Raw genomic sequence first — 23,947 nt, 5'->3', positions numbered from 1 at the left:
ATTACTTCCTCAATTCTAATTTTTTAGTCATTTTTTGGAGTCCGTGCGACTTTTTAATTAATTAAGTTCGAAAGATATTCAATGCGTTCGGAGACGTTTAAGTGTTATAGTGCACTAACTAAGCTCTACTTGAGGTCTTTTTTTTTTTGGCAAAATCCAAATCATCTCTTTTGACGTAATACAAATTAGATCATTCGTACTAAGAATGAAGTTAACCGCCTATGGATAGACACTTGATCTGACAACAAAATTCTTTTTATTTAAGAATTTGCATGCTGATAGACAGCTTTCCTTAACTCGATCGAGCCAAAAATTTATGAAAAATCTTATGATTAAAGAAGGAAAAAAAATGAACGGTTTAGATCGGGAAAGGTTGCATCGGGATCAGTGTCCATTGGAACAAATATTTTCTTTCTTGAAATTTGTGTAAAAGGGGAAAAAAATTGATATTCGCTGACCAAATGTAATTTTAGTCGGCAAATATTACCTATTCCATACTAAATTATTTAGTCGGAAAATGTTTCTCATTTGTTGATTTTGTAAATTAGAAAAAAAATTGATATACGCCAACGAAATGTAATTTTAGTCTGCAAATATTACTATTCACTACTAAATTATTTAGTCGGGAAATGTTTTTTCATTTATTGATTTTTTTAAATAAGGGAAAAATTGATATTCGCCGACCAAATGTAATTTTAGCAGGCAAATATTACCTATTCCCTACTAAATTATTTAGTCGGAAAATATTTTCCATTTATTGTTTTTTTCAAATTAGGGAAAAATTTATATTTGCCGACTAAATTTTTTTTTTGGTCAGCAAACATTATTATTTCCTGACTAAATAATTTTAGTCGGTAATTGTCCAATACTAGGCGACTAAATTTATTTTAGTCGGGAATTTTAATCGGCAATGGTGTAATTTCTTGTAGTGTTTTCGGACCAGTATTATCATTTTCTCCTTGTACTTTGTTTCTGTTATATATGATATGTTTTTGTCTTGATCAAAAAAAAAATATTATCCATCCGTCTCTGATAAATATGTGATGTTATATTTAGCCCAGAGGGCATTAGAGCATTCGCAATGTAATAATCAAAAGTGAATAATCAAAACTTGTCAAGTCAGCTTTTGATTATTTATTTAGAGGGTTATTAAAGTTAGTAATGTGAAGTCTCACATTGTTACTTTTGATTATTCAAATGTCCAAATTTGATTATTGGTCAGGAGGCCAGATTATTAACTTTGATTATTACAATGCGAATACTTTTGTAAATACAAATTATTAACTTTAGCAATATTTTAAATAAATGAAATCAAGGTGGCCTGACCAAAGTAGCAAAGACAAAAATGGGGTCACTGGCAATAATTTATACTTCTTCCGACTCTTTTTAAATGTCTACTACGGAAAGTCATGCATTTTCAAAACCCAAAAAATTTATTTCTATACAATATTTTTCAAATTTTTTACACCAAATTAAAGTGCTCATTGAGGACTTTAATTTTCTCTAAGAAATTAAAAAATTGATATATAAAAATTATTTTTTTGTTTTGAAAAATCACGGATTCTCGTAGTGAACTTTTAAAGAGAACGGAAGCAATAATGCTGAAGACTTTTAGCAATTGAGCAACCCCACCAAGTGTGATTATTCCCACACGATTTGAAGACTTCTAAGTGATTTGAAATTTGCGGTGGACGTCTAAAAGAGGACGGAAGGAATAGTGCTGAAGATTTTTATTGAGCAACCCCACATGGTTTGAAGACTTTTAACTGATCGGGAATTTGTGGTGGAAGTGAACCAACCCCACACGATATTTCCTTTTCACCTATTTTCAGGGTTTCCTCCTCCAATCAGGGGCGGACCCACCATAGGACACGTGGGGTCACGTGTCCCCACGTCCTTTAAATTTTTTTTTTTTGTATCTTGATTTTTATACTATTCAGGGGTTCGAGTTTATCCTTACATTGCATTTGTATACTTTTTGTCCCCAAAACTGTAATAGTAGAGTTAGTAATAGAAAAATAGATGATGAACATGTTATAATGCATATAGTCAAGGTGCGCAAGTTTACCCAAGTAGCTAATTATTAAAATACATATACTTTAAAATTGTTAATTTATCATGAATGCTAAAATTATTTTGGAGTAAATGTGTTTAACTGTAACTCGTAATAACGGTTACAAAAAAAATTGGTGCCCCCGCTATATCAAATTCCTGGGTGCGCCACTGCCTACAATAAACCATAATGTTGTAATAGTGACGCATACTCGCACATCAATTAATCCTAAAATACCATAAACCAATCACTAATTGAAAGAACTTTACCAAATTATTTTTCCTTAGCACCTCTTTTTTTTTTTTTGGTACATGGAATCGATCAAGAAATAAAACTTTAGCAAACTAAAACCATTTGGCCATGAAATTGAACTTGGGAAAACCAAGGAGAGAGAGAGTGTATTTGCAAAAGTACTTACACGACTTGTCATACGTTAATTAAAGTTGGCAAGCCCCCGAATCCGCTAATGGTGCATTGTAGAGCTGAACACAACATACAAATCCCCAATGTTTCAAATTATTCCCATCCACAACAAATACTGATCAACAGAACAGTGTAGATTAATTACAAATATTGCACTACAATCAATGGATCTTGGATCTTCGGAGAGAGAAGATGCGAAGGCAAAATATATAAATATCAAATTTGTAACGAAAGAACCAATATTTTTTAGTTAAAAAACCAAGAAAAAAAAATGAAATTAGATTTGTCGGAAATTTATTTTACTTGGTAAGCCTGAAAAACGGAATATGTAAAATCTACTTTTCTTTCCCCCAGCAAATCCAAGATCACACGTAGCACAAGAAAGAAAAAAGAGAGAAGAAAAATGATTAGTATAACATCACTGAGGATCCAATCGCCAGTGTATCTCTAAGTGACTGCAATTGATCGAACTTTTGACCCTATTTAGAGCTTCTTGCCTGTGTTTCAATAACAGAAGTGATGTATTGTCAATTTCTTCCTCCGTCTCATCAATTTTCATTTTCCAAGGCAATTTCCTTAAAAAGATCTTCCATTTTGATTCAAACACAAATGCTGCAAAAAGAGGTATGGAAAATAATAAGCAGCCTCATTCACTAAGAACACCATAACAAATGCAAAGTACATAAAGTAGAAACCTCAAATAACAACGTGAACAAGTGAATGCCATGAGAAAGAAAATAAGGAATATGATATACACAAGGAAAGATATCTCCACGTGAATCTTACAACAAAAATGTTAGGCAAACATTCAAGTCTACATCCTTTCTTACATCATCTCACAATCACTTGTGAGAGAGAATGTATGATTGTATGCACACCAACACTATGTAATTTCTGTCTTAGGGATAAAAGTATTGAACCCTATTTGCTGTTTAATCGGATGGGTTGGGCAAATGAAAAGTAATGCAGAATTGATACTTGCTTAGAAGTTTAATTTGCTTGGGTAAAGTCAGTGTTATTGTACAGAGAGTTGGTGCTGGTTTGAAGACAAAAATAATTTTGGGTCAGCAGAAGGAAGTCAGAGTATTGCTCGCTCAAAAGGTGTTGTGTTCTTTAGTTTTGAACTTCATTGTGAGATTATAAAGCAGGAGCTATATGTTGTTGCCTCCTAATTTTTGGACACTTTACGTATCTCTACCATAAGCTGAGCTTCCTACTACTTCCACGCACGGCCCTAGATTCTTCTAAGACTGATGTTTTTTTATTTTTCTTGCAGCTATGTCATCAGTTTTGGGGGTTCTTGCTATAACCGAAGGTATACATTTTTCCTTTCTTCATTTACACGATTGAGCATGTTTGTTGTGAACGTGTATAAACGAGATCATACCAAACAGTCTTTTGCTCTTTGTATATAGGTATAAATAACCTGATCACAATCATCTTAGCATCAGAAGTCTCAATTGTCGTGTTATTGCTAGGGCTTTCCATTCATTGTTGGAGTTGGACCTTATATTCGTGCACTCACGTTTCCTTTGTTCAGTAGATTAGATAAAACCTTTTACTAAGGGATGCACTTGAAGGGAGGTTGATGAAGCTGAGGTTTTACTATAGGAGGATGGGCGGGCAAGGGATTTGGAGGTTTATGACGAGTAGGAAGGAGTTGGAGGGGATTAGGGCTCAGATGCTGGTGGCGTTGGGCGACTGCATTGATCCGGCTGGCGAGGTTGGAGGCTAAAAAAAATTGGACTTGATTAGAAATGTCATTTGATTATACCTTTTTTTGTTGTTTTGACTGTTACGCTTATTTTGTAAACTGTTAGTTTTTTCCTTCTAAATTTCATTTACTGAAATTTGTTAGAAAGACCCTCTTTGAAGTTTATTAACAAGAAATAGAATATTTTTAGAGGAGTTAGAATTGTTGGAGGGGTGGTCAATATTATTGCACCACAGTTAATTTAGGTTGGGTTTCGAATTAATTGTTGAAGTTTATGCGCTGTTTTGGGTAGAAACTTTGAAGGCCTTAATGGACACAAATTGGGTAGGAACTCTAGAGGCCTTAATGAACACAGATCCTTCATTGTATCAATTCCATGTTTGAGTTGTGCCTTCAGGCACGGGCAATTTCTAGTCTATATAATATGACAGGGTGGTTTTTGAATCCCCTAAATTTCCTCCTACATTTTGGATCCTACGATCGGTACACATTTTTTCTACGGCTGAGATTTACGAGGTAGAAGGGCTAACGATATATTTAGAAAGGATGGTACAAATATTTATGGTCCTTTTAATTACCCAAAATCACAAGAGGATTGAAATAATATATTTGGAAAGTATGTTGACATTTATAGTGCAAATAAGATCAAACGTTTTTTTTTTCTTTTTAATCAATAAGATCAATTAGTGCAATCATACCATCTTATACCTTCTCAGCAAGCCGAAAATTTGGAAATAAGATTAATCTTTGCTACTTCAAAGATTTAAATTTGGAAATTAATGATTGTACAAATATTTATCACATTTCTAATTTCCCGAAATCACGGAGAACATTCAAATGATATATTTGAAAACGAATTTATAACTTCTATATGCAGATTTATACCTTCTATAATGCCACAAACGTGGTCTAGGATAATCCAAAACATGGTCTACTTTCCTTTTTGCATTTGAAGAGTTACGAGTTATGAGTTGACAGATTTAAAGATTTCGGCCTTCTATTCATACTTTCCTTTTTGCATTTGTTTATACCTTCCATAAGGAATTATTGTCGAGATTTTGGGATAAGAATTAAAGGAAACCTCTTATTGTTTGTCTTCTGCTTGATTTCAACTTGTTTCTCCACAAAAAGTGTCAAAACCAAGTCCGCTAGAGTAGCGCGGGCATGCTAGGGTAGGACTACTACCCAAATTTGTATCAAGGCCTGGAAGCCTCAATCTAACTTCTAATCAGACGAAAGTGCACGGCCTAAGGGTGGAGACCGTGAGGAGGTTCGTGGTTTGCCTTGTCGGGATAAGGACTTAGTATTTCCTAACCGTGTGAAAAATGGAAAGAAACGTAGAACAAGGCCTAAAACAGAATTAAAACGACTTTATTAACGGTTTAACAAAGTCTGATTACAAGGAAATGAAATAAAATCTAGGCTTGGCTAGATTGAACGGGAAAGTAAAGACAATTGAAAGATAAATTGGGTAAGCCGTGGGCTTGATGGTCGTGGACCATTGCCAAGGCCGCCAAAACTGTGATTTATAGGAGCTACAGGCCTTGAGCTGCTTCAAAATGCTCCAATGCATGGCTGCCATATGGCCTTCTAGCAAAAGCTTGGGCTTGAGCAGCTTCAAAATGCTCCAATGAGAGGCTGCTCTCTGAACAAAACGTGCCTTTTACTCTAAAAAAATAGCAAAGTCCTAAGAAATCCTTCTTCTCTTTGCAAAAGGGCAAAAAGAATTTCAGTCCCTGCACTTCCAGGCCATTTGAACTGCTTCAACACTCAAGCTATTGCTTGAATGGACTCCTTCCGGGCCCACCACAGTTGAAAACCAATACTTCTCCAGGCCTTCCTACCATTTTATTGGACCTTGCACCTCTTGGGGGCCCTCAAATCCTCTGGGCTTGACTCCTTATGGAAGAAGGATCGAGAAACAAAAGATAAAGTAGACCTGGGTGAGCTGCTTGTGAGCAGCTTGCTTAGGTCTGCATGAGTCATTTACCAGCAGCTCCAAGGGTTGCATGTACGCCACCTGTCATTGGCTTTGCTTCATGCTGAAAGATGGGGTCCACTCAGACGTTGAGCTGTTTGTAAGCAGCTTACCCAGGTCTGCCCAACAAGAACATTCTAGGCCTTTGAGCTGCTTGTGAGCAGCTTGTCCAGACCTACTCAGCAAGAACATTCTAGGCCTTTGAGCTGCTTGTCCAGACCTACCCAGCAAGAACATTCTAGGCCTTTGAGCTACTTGTGAGCAGCTTGAGGCCTTTTCTTGCCAAACGAGGCCCATATGTGACGTTTTTAAGGAAGTAGGCCCATTTATCAATTGGGCCTGAACTTGAGGTAAGTCATAGGCCTCTTTTCTTTGTAAGCCATGCGAGCCCAAGTTTGAAAAGAAAACTTGGGCTTTAACTGATTTAGGCCTACTTAGGAGGCCTTATTATCTCTAAGAACTGGCCTAGGTTTGGATAAAACATTCAGATCTAGTGGGTTAGCCCAAGTTTTTGGCCAATCTTAGGCTTGGGTTTGTGATAACGAAATTTTCGACATTAATTTGACCCAAGCCTTTGCAAAACTCAATTCAGTCAATGGCTTCCAAACCGACCCTATTTCGTGGGCAACTGGTTATAAGGCTTTTCAAGGCCAGAGATTGACTTTCAAGGCCAACTTTTAACCCATAAATTCATTTTCTGATTTTTGGCCAAAAATGGGTGTAAACACAACTTCTGATTCTGAACCATAAGGACCATTGCAGACATTACCGAGACACTAATGGTGAGGTTGATATGGATGCTATGTGTTGCATCATGCATGTATTTTGGGTTTGGAAGATTTTTTTCATTACCACCGTTTGTACAACGAATATGTATCCACCTTTTATACTTTGGTACCTCTTATTTGCTATTATAAGTGTGTTTGTCGTGGCACGTCAATTGTTCCAATTCTTATTTGTTGCTGTGTGTCTGTTGCACTTGAGACTTCTTAGGAGACAGGTTGGATTGGTCGCGTGAGGGGCAAAGCGGGAGGGTGAAATTGTGCATGCTTGGAATTGGTATGTAGAATTGAAGTTGATACAAAGACTTTTCGGACAGTTATGATGATGATGTTTGGACACATTCAACATTAGTTGTGTTTGTTGATAGAATTTCCTCGGGAGACTCTTAGTATTCTCTTTTTATATTTTGGCTCTTTTTGTGAATATAACATGTTTTCCCGTGTTCTTTTTATATATCTACTTAGAGACACGCATTTTCGTTATTATGTATCATTTTTTAATTTTCATTGGTGTTTTGGATGGTGCTTTTTGTTTTATTTGAGTTTGTGCATGCAAAAGTTAGGGATAGGAAAATTGTTTGTTCCTTTATTTGTTGATTCAAGTTAAACAGGTTAATGAATATGTTTGGGTTTTTTTTTTCCACATAGATGGATTTGTTGGTCAAGTGTTGATATATTGCACGCGAGTTCAGTATTTATTCGCATGCAGTGATCGTTGAAGTCGTGCCTTCATTCACGGACATGCACTAGCAACATGCATGTAGGCTTATGCCATGCCTTAGGTTAGAGGACGGAGATGGGTCGCTCGCTGGTACTGAGTCTGGTTTTGTAATTGCTATTGCATATGATTTGTTGGACATGCAATCACATTATGTTTGGACATTTGTAATTTATTTTGCTTCAAGTGTGGATGACTTCTTTCGATGGAGCTGTTGAATTCTAGATTACTCGATGTGGTCCCCACTAATTAAAAATCGGTTTGTGTTGGGATCATGCTATGTGGGTGTGTGTCTTTTCTTTTTTTTTTAATAGACAACATAATTTTATTGAACTCGACAAAGGATATATTGAGGTGGCCGTACTCTACATACAAAAGAGCATCTTAAAACATATAGCAAGCCAAAAAAGAGAAAAGGAAGAAGGAAACATCCATAAGTTGAATGAATCCTCAAACAAAGGAGGAAACATCCAACTCTTAGGATAGAACAAACAACTCAACTAGCCCAAGAATTGGCTCTAGAAATTAACTGTTCCTAGAAAAGGTCATAGATCCAGGAGGGTGGAGATCGAGAACGTTGAAACATTGAGAGACACCAGCACGGCCGTTGCCCGCACCTTGCTATTTCACCTAGAAGCTTGCAACTATATTCTTAGTTGTTACTTTAACTTGTTTGAAAAAGAGGACTAGAAGCATTTTAGAATTTGTGGAATTGCTTAACTTGAGGTTTAGGGACAGTTAGGACGCTAATTGGCTATGTGAAGTTGAAACGTTTTACCATGGCTGCTGAATTGTCGCCAGCTCAATCAATTACTGGGTTGTCTTTTGTTAGTAAGTTTAATGAAACTGGGTGCTTAGCTATTTGCGTTCTATTCTTGCAAGTGTAGTATTAGTTCTTGACTGATTTTGAGGGAATAATACCACCCCCGTTGTGCCTTTAAGTTTAATAAGTCTTCCGTCCAATTGAAATTAATATTGAAATGTTGGAATGAGATTTTTGGGTATCATTTTTCATTATCCGTAACCCTTTTACTATTTATATCAAATTAGCTTATCCCAATCTTTTGGGTTCTTTAATTCCCTCGTGTTAGGCATCTTTCAATCTTGGGATTAGAGGAACTTAAAGGCAATGACTCGGAAAGGGAAGGCAACACATGTGGGCAATGGAGAGGAAAATTCACAGGTATCACCTTTAGGCATATCTTCTATCTTTCTTTTGAAAAAAACATCGGGAGTCAACTAACTAAACTACAGTTTGATAGTGTTTTAATTCTGTTTGGAGTATTGGGATTACAATAATAATTCATAAGATTTGCTTCTACACATACTTTAGGCACAAAATGGTAAAGAGCTATCAAAAGCATCACTTGTACAACGTGCACGATGAGACCGAGAACGAATTTTAAAGCAAAGCATTGCTCGGAGATCAGAACAACACTTGCCAGGAGATACAAGTGTAAGACTCTTATGAATCACAGGAAAAAAAAAATAGCCGACTATCTACATCTTCTAACCATGCTTTTTAATAACTGTTATTTCTCAATTGGCTTGACAAGGCGTCAATTTCCAGTTCGCTTGGCATATGCTATGACTAAAAACAAATCACAACGACAATATGTCAAATTCTTTGGAGTCAATTTGCGTACACCTGTATTTAGTCATGGGCAACTATATGTGGCATTATCAAGGTGCACGTCTTTTGACCGTATAACCGTCCTTCTCCCCGAAGAAGATACAAATTCCACTACCAATATTGTTTACCCTAAAGTTCTGCTGTAGTTTGCTTTATCATATCAGGTACAACGAGTTGTAGAGTATTATAATTTAAATTTCCTCTGTTATCATATATCTCATTCTTTAAACAAATGACTTGGCATACTAATTGGGCTTCTGTTGACATATCATTATTTTTTAAGATTGTGATCGAGAAGCCTTGAAGCGCTTGAAGATTTTTATTCTTGTCATGTTTCATGTTCTCTTTTTAGATGTCTCCTTGAGGCACGCATTTTTATTAATGTATAACATTTTTTATTTTCATCGGTGTTTTGGATGGTATTTTTTGATTAGATCAAGATTTATGCGTTTGAGTTTGTTCTATGCGTCTTAGTTGGTTAAATTTGTTGTTCAATTTTAATTTACGTGTGCTGAATGTTCGAGCCGTGCCTTCAGGCACGGGCATTCGCTAGTCATTGATATGCAAGGGACACCTAGAATGGGTTTGGACCAAATTAATTTTTCTATGTGAAATTACATAAACACCCCCTCAACTATTATTTTTTTCCCACGGAGGTCCCCTCACATTTAAAATCGCCTATATAGACCCCCTCAACTAATCTCCGTTACCCAAGTAACGCCATTCCGTCTTAAAACTGTTTGTGATGAACCACCTTATCCATAAATTGGACAAAAATACCCTTGTTGCATTACATACGTACACCCCCTATAACCCTTCTCTTTCTCCCCTCTACAAATAGCTTCCAATCAAAATCCAAAACCAGCACAGGTAATCTCTCATCCCCCTACCCAATCACAGGTAATCTCTCCCTCTCCGTCTAAGCTATTCTCTCTCTATACTCTCACCGACTAATCACTGGTTTCATCCCACTTCGGCGACCTTCTTTTCTCTCTCCTTCAATACTCTCCCCCCTTCTCTCTCTCTCTCTCTCTCTCTCTCTCTCTAAAGAACCCAAACAAGTTACAAAAAAATGAGATGGGAAAAGCAACGCAGCCGCCGCCATGGCCACCACCACCATTCTCCTCACTTCTCTTCTCCCACACCTCTCTCCTTTCCCTCCTCTTCTTCCCTTATCATTTCTTCTCAGCAAAAGAACCACCACAACACTTGCCGGCGTCCCACCACTGTTTTCACGCTATTTTTGGTGGAATCTGATCTTTTATGGATGAAATAAGTGAAGATGCAATTTTCGGGTTATATACAGAAGGTTCTCTTTAAAATGATTGATGTAAAGAAAAAAGAAATTGTATAAAACGAAAAAAAAATAACCCGATTAGAACAATGATTGATAGAATAAGGGTATAATATAAATGTTATGGAGTCTCCGTGGAACAAAGTGATAGTTGAGGGGATGTTTATGTACTTCTGCCTTATAAAAAAAAAGGGTATCTTAGTCATTTCCTCCATTCCGTTAACGAAGTTAGCATTTTTTTGGTTTTCAGTAGTTGAGGGGGTCTGTATGGGCGATTTTAAATGTGAGGGGGTCTCCGTAAAAAAAAGTGATAGTTGAAGGAATATTTATGTACTTTCGCCATTTTTTTTAAAGCCATTTGATATTATTTAACTTTTAGTTACATTGTTTTTATTTTCCACAATATATTTTAGGGGAATTTCCACATACACCCCTGTACTTTGAGTGAATTTCAGAGGCACCCACTCATCTATATTTTTAAACATTTTTATCCCTCTTGCCACTTTTAGTAATTCCGCTAGCATTGACAGAAAAAGTGGTGTTGCGCAGCTAGCGACATTATCCCCTCCAAATACGCTAATAAAATTTCTCTATGGCCTTAGAAGCCATTTCTGCGTTATTTCAAGTTTCCTTAGCAAAACCAATAGAGCTTTTTTGACTTTGTTTCTCTCATTCCTCGCTTCCTAACTCTCTTCTCCCATTTTAAGGCCACCCAATCAAAATTAGTTCATTTCATTTCCTAAATACTTAAAATTAAATTGAATTAAGGTTTACCCCATACTATTTTGGTCCCAATGGATTTGTCAAACCTAAATTGGTCAAACCTCCATCGAACCCAAGGCCAACAACAAATATTAAATGAAAGGCCCTCTTTGGGTGTCCTTTTCCGACAATTTTTTGATCCTTCCTATGACACATAAACCTAGACCTAACTGTTAATATTGAAATTATCAAGTTCAATTAAATTAGCAAAAACACCCACAATAATAAATAAAGCATATAAGTATAAAAGGCCAGACGTCACAATTAGAATTGAAGAGAAAGAGTGTTAGAGAGAAATAAGATAAACAAAGTCAAAAAGCTTTGTTTTTTGGCCAATGAAGCTTTATATAAGCCATAAATGGCTTCTAAGGTCAATATAGGAATACTAAAAGCATATGTGGAGATAAAAATGTTGTCAGCTGCACAAAACCTTCTTTCCGTTAACAAAAAGAAAATACTAACAGTCTTGCATTGGTTAATAGTACATGGGGTATATAACTGGGTTACAAATATAGTTGAGGGGGTGTCCATAAAATTTGATCAAAGTACATGGGGTGTAAGTGAAATTTTTTTTAATTTTTACGTCGCATCGTCTATCTCATTTTGCATTTTTAGTTAATACTTCGAAAAATAACCAACAAATGTGCAAGCAGTAGCACACCTTAAGTAAAGTATCTCACAAACAAGTAAGCGACGCAAATATATCTTGCATGCCATAGTTGATAACCAGAAGTATGTCACTGATTTATATATACTACTACAGATTTCTTAAGTAACTCGACCACAAACACATTAATTTGTTCAAAAAGGAAAGGAAAGAAAAGAATCCGATTGTACTTGATTTATCTTGACTTTCTACGCCACTGTATGAATTACCATGACTGGTAAAGGGTACAAGATTTATAACTGTTCATATATGCTACATAGAATGATTACCTAATGATATCGGGCTGTCAACGAAGTTCTCTCTCTCAAATGGCCACCAAAGATAAGTTCGTCAACAGTAGCTAATTGATTTATGTAAATTATCCATGGCAGCAAGCAACTCCTCATGTTTCATGCTTCGGGATCAGGTCATAATGGAAAAGTAGTTCTTTTCCAACTCATTTCTGTCTTCTTTTTTATTAGGGTTGTGCGTTAGGAACATTTTTTCTCTCTCTAGTCCATCTTTTCTTCCTCATCCCAATGTTCCTGACTCAGTTATTTGGACTGGTTCTCCTTCATCCAAGTATAAAGCCTCTCATGCTTGAAATGCGTTTAGGACTCACTATCCTGTTGTATCCTGGCACAAGGTTGTTTGGTTCTCAAAAAATATTCCCAGCCATAGTTTTATTCTATGGATGGCTGTTAGAGGAAGCTTAAGAACCAAGGATAAACTTCACAAATGGGGGTCATTGCTAGTTCTACTTGTTCTCTATGTGATCAATTTCCCGAAACTGTGGAACACCTCCTCTTTGATTGCTCCTTCTCCAGTCAGGTGTGTGCTGCCATTGCTGATCTCTGCTGCATTCCTCTGGGTCCAGCCCTTTGATCTCAGAAGATTGCCTGGTTCTGCTCAAATTTTAAAGGGAAGAGTTTTCCTAATCTTCTAAGGAGGCTTGCTTTTGCTGCAGCAGTTTATTTTGTTTGGCATGCAATAGACTAAGAGAGGATTACTAGAGTTTTTGGAGGCATTCAAAGGCCTCCTTCAGCTGTTATTGGGCAGGGCAGATTTGAAGTAAGGGTCAAAGCATCCCAGAGCAGAAATATCAAGCGTACTTCTTTAGCCTCTCAGCTTTGCCTGAATTGGCACATTTCTCACTAGGATATTTCTATTGAATAGGCTTTAGTTTTTTCAATTTTGTTTTCTTTCTGGTATAGGCTCATGCCTTTGTTCATATTAGTATATCCGCATAGGGAAACAGGACCAAGGCAGTATTTTCAATTTCTCCAGCTTTATCACCATTATCAGTTTTCACAAATTAAACGGACCTCAACTAGTTGTTTTCTTACTGTAATATAGATTAAAGATCCTCCGTAAGAAGTATAACACAAATCACAAAGCTATGATACCTTCTGTCACTCTAAGGGCCCGTTTGGATGCGGGATAAGGATTGGGAGTATTAGTTATGAATGGGGGATAAAATAGTATGGGGTATTATGTAAGAAGGGTGAGTCCACATTGATGCAACGGGAAGATTAAATAGTACTTGGTTTGAATGAGGGATAAAATGGGGGAATAAGGTTGTTTTGTAAATGGAAGAGAGAGAGGGCCGTATTTGCTTCGCCGAGCAAATAGTCACTTTATAGCTCATCTTAGATGGGTAGCGGGGCGTTATCGCTCGGGTATGCGGTCTTCCACTGAGCATGATTGGTCCCCTGACTTAGAAAGGAAGTCAGGTAAAGAATGGACAAAGATGCAAGTGGCATGACAGTTATGAACTAACAGGTGGTTGGAAGGTTGAGTGACACCACCCACCTTAGCAAGTGAATGAGGGGCAGAACTCCCCAAAAACCCGACTAGGTATGTCGCGCTAGCGCCAACCATCGAGCGAATAGTGTACACGCGTAGGTTGGGCTCCAAGTTACTTTTGCCTATAAAAGGAGAGCTCCACCTTCAGAATAAGGTGTTCCTCTCTCACGCCTAAATCCCTCTCTTACTCTATAGCTTTCCTCTCCTAGATACTAATTTGCTCGTCAGAGCTTCTTTCCAGAGCTACACCCCCCTCCGGCCTTTCAGGATTGCTAGACGCTATACTCAAGGACTCCATCAACCTAACCACCATCCGAGAAGGTTCAACAGGAGAAAGTGCAACCCAGAGTATAGATGGACCGTGGATGTCATCTTAAAAATAGAAGTCCTGATTAACCCTCCATGATAGACTATTTGGTAGATCTCTTAAAGAGATTAAAAATACCGTATTTTCCAAAACTCCCTTAAGTCAAAAATTAATTATGACGTTTTATAATAAAATGATAAAAAAATAAGATCTTCTCATCGATTCAATCGAATTGAAAATTGAAGCACTTAATTTTTAATATATATAAGAGCTGCGGAACTGTGCCTTTTCGACTTTTCCATGCTCAAAACACAGACGTTTGTGGTGTTATTTTGGCATGCTGCAAAAGGATTATTTACCGCTGAGCCGTAAGTAAGTTTATCTCTATAAAAATATTTCAATCCCTAAGTAGAGACCTACAAAATAACACATCAAAACCTTGGAAGGTTTCCTTCCCCTTCTTTCCCCAAAAATCAGTCTTTAATCATTACAAAACAAGGTGAAAGAAACAATCAAAAGGAAGGAAAAAAAATAAAAATTAAATCACGTTCTGAGGGTCCGAATAATGATTAATTTGGTTTCGAAACATATTTATCTTAAAAATGTGTTCCAATTGATCGAACCAATTTTACATCTAAGACAAATCTGTAACGATCCTGTTGGTTGCTATTCGAGCAACATGAAATATGGTGCACTTGATAATCTCAATGACCTTAAAAAAAGAAAGATTCCGATAGTCTAAGTGGTTTGGAAAGAGCTCACAAATGAACGAAACTAAACAGTCCAATACATTTACTGATACCCTGTGGTTAAGCTTGGAAAACGAAGCACCTATTTTCCTTGAATTATCCTCAAATTCCCACTTCTTTAGCTGGATCTGCACATGAACCTTCCAGGGCTTCTGGTTCCGAAAAAATATCTATATTATAAAACAGAGCAGTTTTTGTCTAGCCATACAAACCTAACGCCCTCTATAACCATCGGATCGAATTTTCAATAGATCATATCCGTCCAATTGAGAGCATACTTCCTAGTCTATATTATAAAACATAGCGGTTTTTGTCTACCCATATAAACATGAGCATCTTTACAGTCGTTGATCGCCTTCAAGCTAAGATCATAGCCAAATGTTTCCTTAAGTTATACTTTGACGTGTTGTTGTAGTAATATACACACTTTTTCTTTCCAATTTATTACCTTTTGATTTTTTTCATTTTAAGTTGATATTATTTCAAAAGGGTTGATAATTAACCTGTAAATTATTGCCTTTTTTTTATTTCCTCTCTCTAGCTTGGCATGAGCTTTTTAAAGTGAGATAGAGAGTGAGTAGGTTATATGGACGGATAGAGCAGATAACTTATTTAAGTTAGGACTGTATTTCGTTTGGACGTGCTTTTAAGTATGGGCATCTACATGTTTGCAAGCACATCATTGCAAAATGAAGGATTTAAACCTGCGAAGCCCCAAGACTAACTAAAAAAAATCAAAAAACACAAAACAATAGGAAAAAAAACCCCATTACATAGTACATTAATTTGAAGGGTACTACTAAAAAAATGAAGATTTTACGACAAGCAAAGTAGTACTTCTAAAGTTAAGACAGTTCCTAGAAGACAACTAGTACTCACTCCATCTCATTTTCTTTGGTTTTTTTCGATATTTGCACCGTTTTTAAAACTTTTATATCTCCTAATTTATAATACTTTTTATAATTTTAAAATTTTTGTATTATAGATCTAATTGAGAACTATTAAATAAGATCCATATTACATATTTTTGGAGATTCATACCAAAAGATAAAAGAGTTTTAAGAATGACACAAATGTCAAAAAAGTTCAAAGAAAATGGGACGAAGGGAGTATATAACTGCAGAATTTCTGCGTCAAAATGATAAAAGATTAAGCACCTGGTAATAATGTTGAGAGGCCTCAACTGTGCCAAAACTATATGGATCAGCATCGTTTACGTGTCCTGCTTGTGACCGAAAGTTATCTAAAGCCAGACACTAGGGTACTTGTTTCTCCAGAAATGCTACTGGTACAGCGGCTGCTGTACAGCAGCCGCGTACAGATCACTTTTGTGCCCATTTCGGGTCCCGCAAAGATGATCGGAGCCACTCATTTTGTTCAAAATACTTCGTTTAGGGTCCCTGTAAAAAATCACCTCAATCCAATATCGGGAAGGGTGTTTACGAATCATCCAACTTTGCTTCAAAATTTAGCCTAAATTTTGAAGCAAAGTTGGATGATTCGTAAACACCCTTCCCGATATTGGATTGAGGTGATTTTTTACAGGGACCCTAAACGAAGTATTTTGAACAAAATGAGTGGCTCCGATCATCTTTGCGGGACCCGAGATGGGCACAAAAGTGATCTGTACGCGGCTGCTGTACAGCAGTGTCCTTGTTTCTCTGCCATAAAAGTGACACAAAATCATTAGCGGGCAGTGGAACAGATGTTGCAGAAAACTCTCAACAAACATCCATCAAACACCCTATCGTGAAATTAATAAGCTTGGGGTGGCATCATCAATAAACCATAACATAAGAAAGGGCCAAATACAGACGAAGAAGTAAAATTAGGAATCTGCAATCAAAAAGATTAGAAAGATAATAATAACATAAACTGCTACAGCCCTTGTGTTGTTGCAAGAAGTACAAAAGCAGCCACGCTCATCTGCAAATCCACGTAAGAACCTGAAACTTCTTTTTGAGGCCCAATTTTACCAGTATCCTCCCATGTTCATTCTTCATGTCTTCTATAAACAAGCCCGTAACTGTGATCTATCTAATCTAAGTACAATTGCAATTGGTCAAACATAGCCAGCTAGGCTCAGCTGGATATATATACCCGAAACTTCCTTTTGAAGCCCGTTTTCACCAGTATTCTCCCATGTTCTTTCATCATGTCCTCCATACACAAGCTGAAAATAAGATCTATGATCTATCTAACCAAGTACCAAAATCCAAGATTAAATCCTTACTCATAACTTGAAACTCTTCAGCCCCATAACGCAAATCTAAGAATATGTTAGAAGGAGTAGTGGTTCAGGAGTATCAGAATCAGCAATAAAAAAAAAACATCTCTTTATCTCTCTCCTTTACCCCCTTTCTTGATGGGTCTTGTTCAAAGGGTTCATCAATCTAAAAAAATTGCAGTTTAGGGTTCAGAATCCTTAAAACAGTAAAGCTTCATTGATCATATCAATGCATAAACATCTGTTGACACTAGCACATATTATGCTTCACTCCTTAGAAATTATTGTAATTGCCTATATTCTGAAATTCCGTAAGAGAATCTGTCCATCTGAGTATTATGTGGTACTGACTTCAACGATCACAAGTTAATCCTCATAGAGTCACAGTACATACCCAAAAAAGCCATGTCCATGCCTCTTTCTTTTAATTAGGAGTACTATTAATTTGGGTATCCTCTTTCTCGTATGTAAAGCGGATTATGATAGGAACTTATCGTGTCCCTCCAAAGCAAGTAACAAATGTACAATATTCACATTCAAATAGGGGCTACAAAATAATTGCTGCAAAAGAATTAAATAAAAAGAGTAGGCTCATTACACTTCCACTCCAGCTAATAGAAACTAGATTTGCTAAAAACAGAAATCCAAGGAAAATGTCGCTGAATTTGTGATGAGACAAAGTTTTCTCCATGTATACCTAACTAAGACTTGTATCCTCAGACTTGTATACCTAACTAAGTTTTCTCTATGTCACACTAGAAACAGGTTTGATCACAATCATGTAATGCCAAAGTGATACGACTGCTTCCCTCCACAAAATTACAATCCAAACACGACGTAAATGATCTTCCATCGCGTCATACAAATTTGGCCACCAAAATCCACCCGCTTTAGAAGCCGTGCAATGCAACCAGGACCAAAGTTGTAAGCTTATCCCAAATAACAGTCACTTGATTGAGATCTTGTTAGGCTGAGTAGAATACCAACCAAGCAAAGTTAACCACTTAGAGAAATATGTAGTAGCTTAGATGCTCTACAGAAGGACCAAGTAGTTTATAGAACAAAATGGTGCAACAAAGTCACATTTTTCTCTAGAAGGTGAACTTAAGGGAACTATGAATTCAGAAAATGCCAGAGAAAAATGCTGACATGTTTGGCTAAACCACTCAAGGGAAGGGCCCAAAATAGTCTGAGATACATTACTCACTCACACCTTCAGGTTTCTAGTACAGAAAAATCAGCCCTTGTGCAGCTTAGCATTAAACCAAGTGGCATGCCCCACCGTAGGACCAATTGAAAACGTGATTCTTTCCTGAGTGATACAGTTAAGAAACATTTTTTTCCATCTTTTGAAAAAATATCTTTGTCAATATTCCCAACACGATTTTGAAAAGTATAACTTTCAAGGTAGAGAAGAATACGAAGCGCACATACTGAAGAAAGATGAGAGATCAAACCTCCATAGTTGTACATGCTCTCTAGCTATTTGTTATTAGTCAGCGAACTTCCAAACACTGGAAATTGAAAACCAAATAAGTACGTTGGAAAGCTGTTGTCTTTGCCCAATCTAAAGTTTTAAAAAAAAATTAGCGAGCAAAAAATAAAGTGGGTTGCATGACACTGAAAAAGAATTTAACATGCAGGCTTAAATGAGCACCAACTTCAATGGTAAATAGCTCAATATTTAAGAGAATTAACAAGGACAGGTCGAATGTCTTCAAGTTATTCCAATTCATGCCTAATCACTCTGTATTTGGTACGGGCTTTTCATCTTATAAACACGAGTATCAAATGGTACTATAATTTCTGAACGATCTTTGAATGGGCACCAACCACTAAGGCCAATTACATTTGGGGTTGTTATTTTTATTATTTGTAGTAGACTAGTAGTAGCAGTCGTAGGTCCAAATGGGGCTGAATCAACTTTTTGCACATTGAAAAAAAGAAACTAAAACTAAAAAAGTCATGAGGAAAAGAAATGAATGTGCCCATACTTCTACACGCAAAAACAAAGAGAAGTGGTTGAAAAATTAATAGACGCTATCTGGAGAACTTAATAACAGAAGAATCAGAAGATGAATGCAATGAAATAATGCATTACAGGTTGAATTTTAATTTCTTGGAAGTATTCTATATGCAGTGCAAAACAAATACCTGAGTTGTAAGCTTTAGTTTTTCCTGGCCACGTATCGTAGATAGGCTTAGTCAATGATTGCTTCACCATCGATTTGTATAAGAGGGATGTGAGCAATCTTATGCCCGTCTTCTCCTTTCTCCTTGCGGCAACGAGGCTTCAGCAATGGACAATCCTCCAATTTCAGACGCAAGAGGGAAGTGGGAAGCCCCTCTTCTGGCAAGGATTGGAGCTGAGGACAATTCCAAATCAGCAAGGTTTCGAGAGAGCCAAGAAGTTGAAGGCCCCTGAAGTTCAGTGATTTGAGATTCGGCAGATCTCCAAAGCGGAGAAATGTAAGAGTGGGGGGCAGTAGCCCCTCCTCGGGGAAGGACTCCAACACATCTTCATCTTTAGAAAGTGAGAAGAATGTGAGAGAGGGTAGTGTTTGCAAACCCCAATCTCTTCGGCCACCAATAAGTTTCTTGCAATTATAGATATAAAGAGAAGTTAATCTGGAGGGCAGACCCCCTTCCGGAAAAGACACAATTTCTGGACAATTCCCTAATATCAAAGTCTCAAGAGATGGTTGGAGGGTGTGCATTTGTTCTGGCAGAGCCTTCAGTTTATCGCAACCCCGGACCCATAAAGAAGACAGATTTTGGAGCTGAATCCCGTCTGGAATCAATAGGGTCTCGAAATTTGAACACTCCCGAATATGTAGAGATCGAAGCTTTGGGAATAAACCTAGTGGAAGGGATTTGAGGCTCTCACAGCTATCCAAGGTCAGCCTTTCAAGGTACATACTGCAGAGGCTCATCTCCTCAGATAGTGGGACGTATAGCCTTGGACATTTCGATACCTTCAGTTCCTTCAGATTTCTAAGTGTTACCAGCTCGCTTGGAAATTCATTCAAACTTTCAAAGCCTGAAACCTTCAGTGTTTCAACAGAAGACACACCTTGCCACTCCAACTGTACCCCTTGGCATTCCTTCCACACTAAGCTGCGTATAGAAGTAGTCCTCGGAAGTGAAGCCACAAGCTCTGGGCAATTCTTTATCTTAAGTTTCACTAGACTAGGCACCTTCATCGGTAAGTGTCCGATCAGCTTGGGACACTTGATTACCTCAAGCTTTTGAAGCCGAGAGAACTCTCCGGAATCTAATATACACCAATCCACCCACCCCGACATTTCTTCAAAACGCAGAGTCTCCAGAGATGGAAATGGTTTGCTTAAAGAACTAGTCTCTCCATAAAATTCACAGCCAACGTTTGTTATCCCGGCATCCTTGCAATGGTAAACTCTTTCAAAGAGGGCATTTGACCAAGTGGGGGCAAGGAAAAGCAATTCTCGCAATTCTCCAAACATAAAGACACCATACTGCAAAATGATTGATCTCCTAACCAAGTAGGAAATCTTGTGCCTTGATAGTTTTTTATCTCAAGGTGCTTCAACTTTGTATGAGGCTCTAGTTTTTCAAGTACATCTCTTTCCTTCTGTGAATCCTTCGTAGTGCCATCCCATTCCAACGCTAGCTTTTCAAGGTACTTTTTCTCCTTCAACTTTGCTTCCAAAGCATCGTTGCCGCTCTTTACATTTTGCAAACCTGAGATGGAGATTGTTCCACAAAGATGATGAAACTCTCCCAACTCATTAATACCTGTGCAGTTTCCTACTACAAAAACAGTTAATTGTTGGAGATCTTTCAACTTATTCATATGCTTTGGCATCTCTTTTAAGTTGGTTCCACTTAAATCGAGATGACGCAATGAAAGTAGTTTTATGAGCTCTACTGGTAAGGTTGCAAGAAGTTTGCAATTGGATAGCAACAATGTTTCCAAATTATACATGGTACAAACTGATTCCGGCAACTGATTGATTTGGGTATGGGAGAGGTCCAAAAAGTGTAGATGCATTAGGTTCCCAATTGAATGAGGCAATTCTGCAATTTCTGTGTTCGACAACGATAGCAGTCTTAAGCGTGTCAATCTCGGCAAAATCTCATCCACAACCTTTTTGCTCAAAAAACTTGGGCCATAATTTCTACGGGTCAAATTTAGGAAAGTTCTTAAATACTTAGCCTCCTTAATTTCCTTGAGCATCCCAAAGTCATTGAATATTTTACGTGGAACATACGAGAAATGACGTAACTTTTCAGAAATACCGTGTGCATTTCCATCCTCTAACCTATAATAGAAATCTCCCATCACATATTGAGCTAAATCATGAACAAGATCATGCATGACAAACAAAGAATTATAATTATAAGTATTAGATCTTTGAAAAAATGACCTTCAAAGTAATTCACGAAAGCACTCATAACCTTCTTCTTCCACTGTCATGTTATTCTTGGGTTTCACCAAAAACCCTTCTGCCATCCAAATTGAGACTAATTCCTTCATGTCGAATTCATAATCCTTAATAAATACGGAACAGAAAGCAAAACATCTTTTCAAATGGGATGGGAGATAATGATAGCTCAATCTTAAGGCTGGAAGGATGGTGCTCTTCTCCTCCGATAATTCCCATATGGCGCTTTCCAGTATGTTGTTCCAATCTTTAACATCTCGTTGGGAGCGCAAAAGACCACCCAATGTTTTTGCAGCTAAAGGCAAACCTTTACATTTTCCCACTATCTTCCTACCAATCCTTTCAAGGTTAGGATGTTCATTGCAATCTCCCTTCCCAAATGCATGTTTGGAAAACAATTTCCAACAATCTTCTTCTAGTAATTTCTGCAAACCGTGAATAGGAACTGTTTGCACAGTAGAAGCGACGCTCTCATTGCGCGTCGTAACAATAATCTTACTCCCGTGTGCTCCAAATCTGAAAGGAGCCATCAAGACATCCCAATGGTCCTTGTTCTCGTTCCAAACATCATCCAAGACAATAAGAAACTTTTTCCCACTCAATGATTCCTTCAACTTGACCTGAAGCAAGTTTAGGCTCCTTGTGTCCGAAGCCTGCCCATTGACTTCCTCGACAATCGTTCTTGTGACCCTTTCAACATCAAATATGTCAGAGACACATACCCGGCCAGGCTTTCTTAACAAAGTGCCCATACAATCTGTCATCGTTGAACAAAAGTTGAGCAAGGGTGGTCTTGCCCACCCCACCCATCCCGACAATCGGAATCACATCAATCTTATTACTGCTTTCTCCATCCGAGAGCAACAATTTCATTATCTCTTCCCTGTCGTTGTCCCGTCCATAAACACAGGATTCATCCACCAAAGAAGTTGTTGGAATCCTGGTTTGGGACCAGTTCTGTCCAGCAACGTCTCTCAAACCAAGTACATCTATATATTTCGTAAAATCTTCTAATTTATCAATCATCCTCTCCAACTTGGACTCTATCTCATCCACGTCAAATAATTTAGTGAAGGACGAGATCAGAGACGGTACGTGGTTTGGGCCGCTTTGGTACTCGGCTTCCACCTTGCACCGCAAAGCCGCAGTAGCAATCTCATCCACCAAGTCTTCTGCGTCGTAAATGGCACCTTTAAGTTTGTCGAGCCATTCTTTCACAGCTAGATCGGTGAACTGCTTGTTCTCTGCATCATTGAGCACCTTATTAAGTCCAAGCAACTTCAACTTCAGCTTGTCGAGGAGACTTTCGTCATGCTTTTGACCCCGGATGAAGTTGATGACCTCGCGGGAAGCCAAACGGTCAAACAGCACGTCAAGAGCGGAAGTGAGAAATGCTACTCCAACCAAGGTCGATGTAGCCATGTTTTCTTGTTGTTTGCAGGTACTAGAGAGATCACAAGAGGGTGGGGTAAACAAAGAGAGTGCAGGAAACCAAGATTGGAAGCCTCTGCAAGCTTTTGAGGGTGAGCGGAGTTTACTGAATTAAAATATGTAGGTGTTCCACTTTTTAAAAAAAAGTATTTTTTGAAAAGGAAAAATCATGTATTTACGTAAATAATTTTTCTACTAATATGGATCTTATTTGATAGTTTTCATTGAGATCTTTTAAACGGTACAAAAAAAATTGAAAAAATATTTTTTATTTTTATTATATTTGAGTTTGAAATTATCTTTTTTTTTAAAAAAGAAGATTTAAAAAGAAAGCAGAACGACCTCTAATTTTTATTAATGGATTGAATTGCGTGCATTGGCACGTATGTGAGCGGAGTTTATGAAATAAATGTACTTTATTTTTTATGAGGCAAAAACTAGCATATCTATCTATCTATTAATATCCTATATGAATGGTCGCCCAATTTATCTCTACACTACACGTTTTGTATGGTTCTCACTGTAAACTGTCGAGCCCGCACAAATTATTTTTTTGTCCTGTGCATCGAACGTGCATAATGTTAGATGATAAAAAAGATAGTTTAATATTTTTTTCGGGTTCTGTGTTGGATGAAAGCTACCATTGGTCTCATTTTATGCACCGAATGACATGTGTGGTGGAAAATAAATTTTTGGGGTACCACATAACGGTGGTCACTGCTCTAAAGAAAGGGGAACTTACAGTTCAACAAAACAATGGAGTAAACAATAGAGGAAATTGCGGAAATTGCGAAAACTACGAATATCTCGGAAGTAATTGATACTCGTAATTCGGATAATAGTATGTATATTAATTTTTGTGAGCATGATACTCATTGGGAAATGATAATGCCAAAACCGTTTTTGTTGGTGTCAAAACCATTTTTGTTGATGTCAAAATTTTAGTGTACAAAAAGCTTGTACTATTTGCAATGTACAAGACTTTTATGCACTGGAGTTT

At 37.4% G+C, this 23,947-nt stretch overlaps 2 pseudogenes; both read right to left on the bottom strand.

The window, feature by feature from the left end:
• The window catches only part of LOC131334686 (putative disease resistance RPP13-like protein 1), a 29,932-nt pseudogene extending 6,972 nt beyond the window's left edge, over positions 1 to 22,960 (bottom strand).
• Positions 1 to 23,947, bottom strand: part of LOC131332594 (protein transport protein SEC31 homolog B-like) — a 105,567-nt pseudogene that overhangs the window by 13,058 nt on the left and 68,562 nt on the right.

The sequence above is a fragment of the Rhododendron vialii genome, chromosome 7a (assembly GCF_030253575.1).
Source record: "Rhododendron vialii isolate Sample 1 chromosome 7a, ASM3025357v1".
Classification (NCBI taxonomy): domain Eukaryota; kingdom Viridiplantae; phylum Streptophyta; class Magnoliopsida; order Ericales; family Ericaceae; genus Rhododendron; species Rhododendron vialii.
Note: the sequence above shows the minus strand (reverse complement) of the source record. Positions and strands in the feature narration are given on the sequence as shown.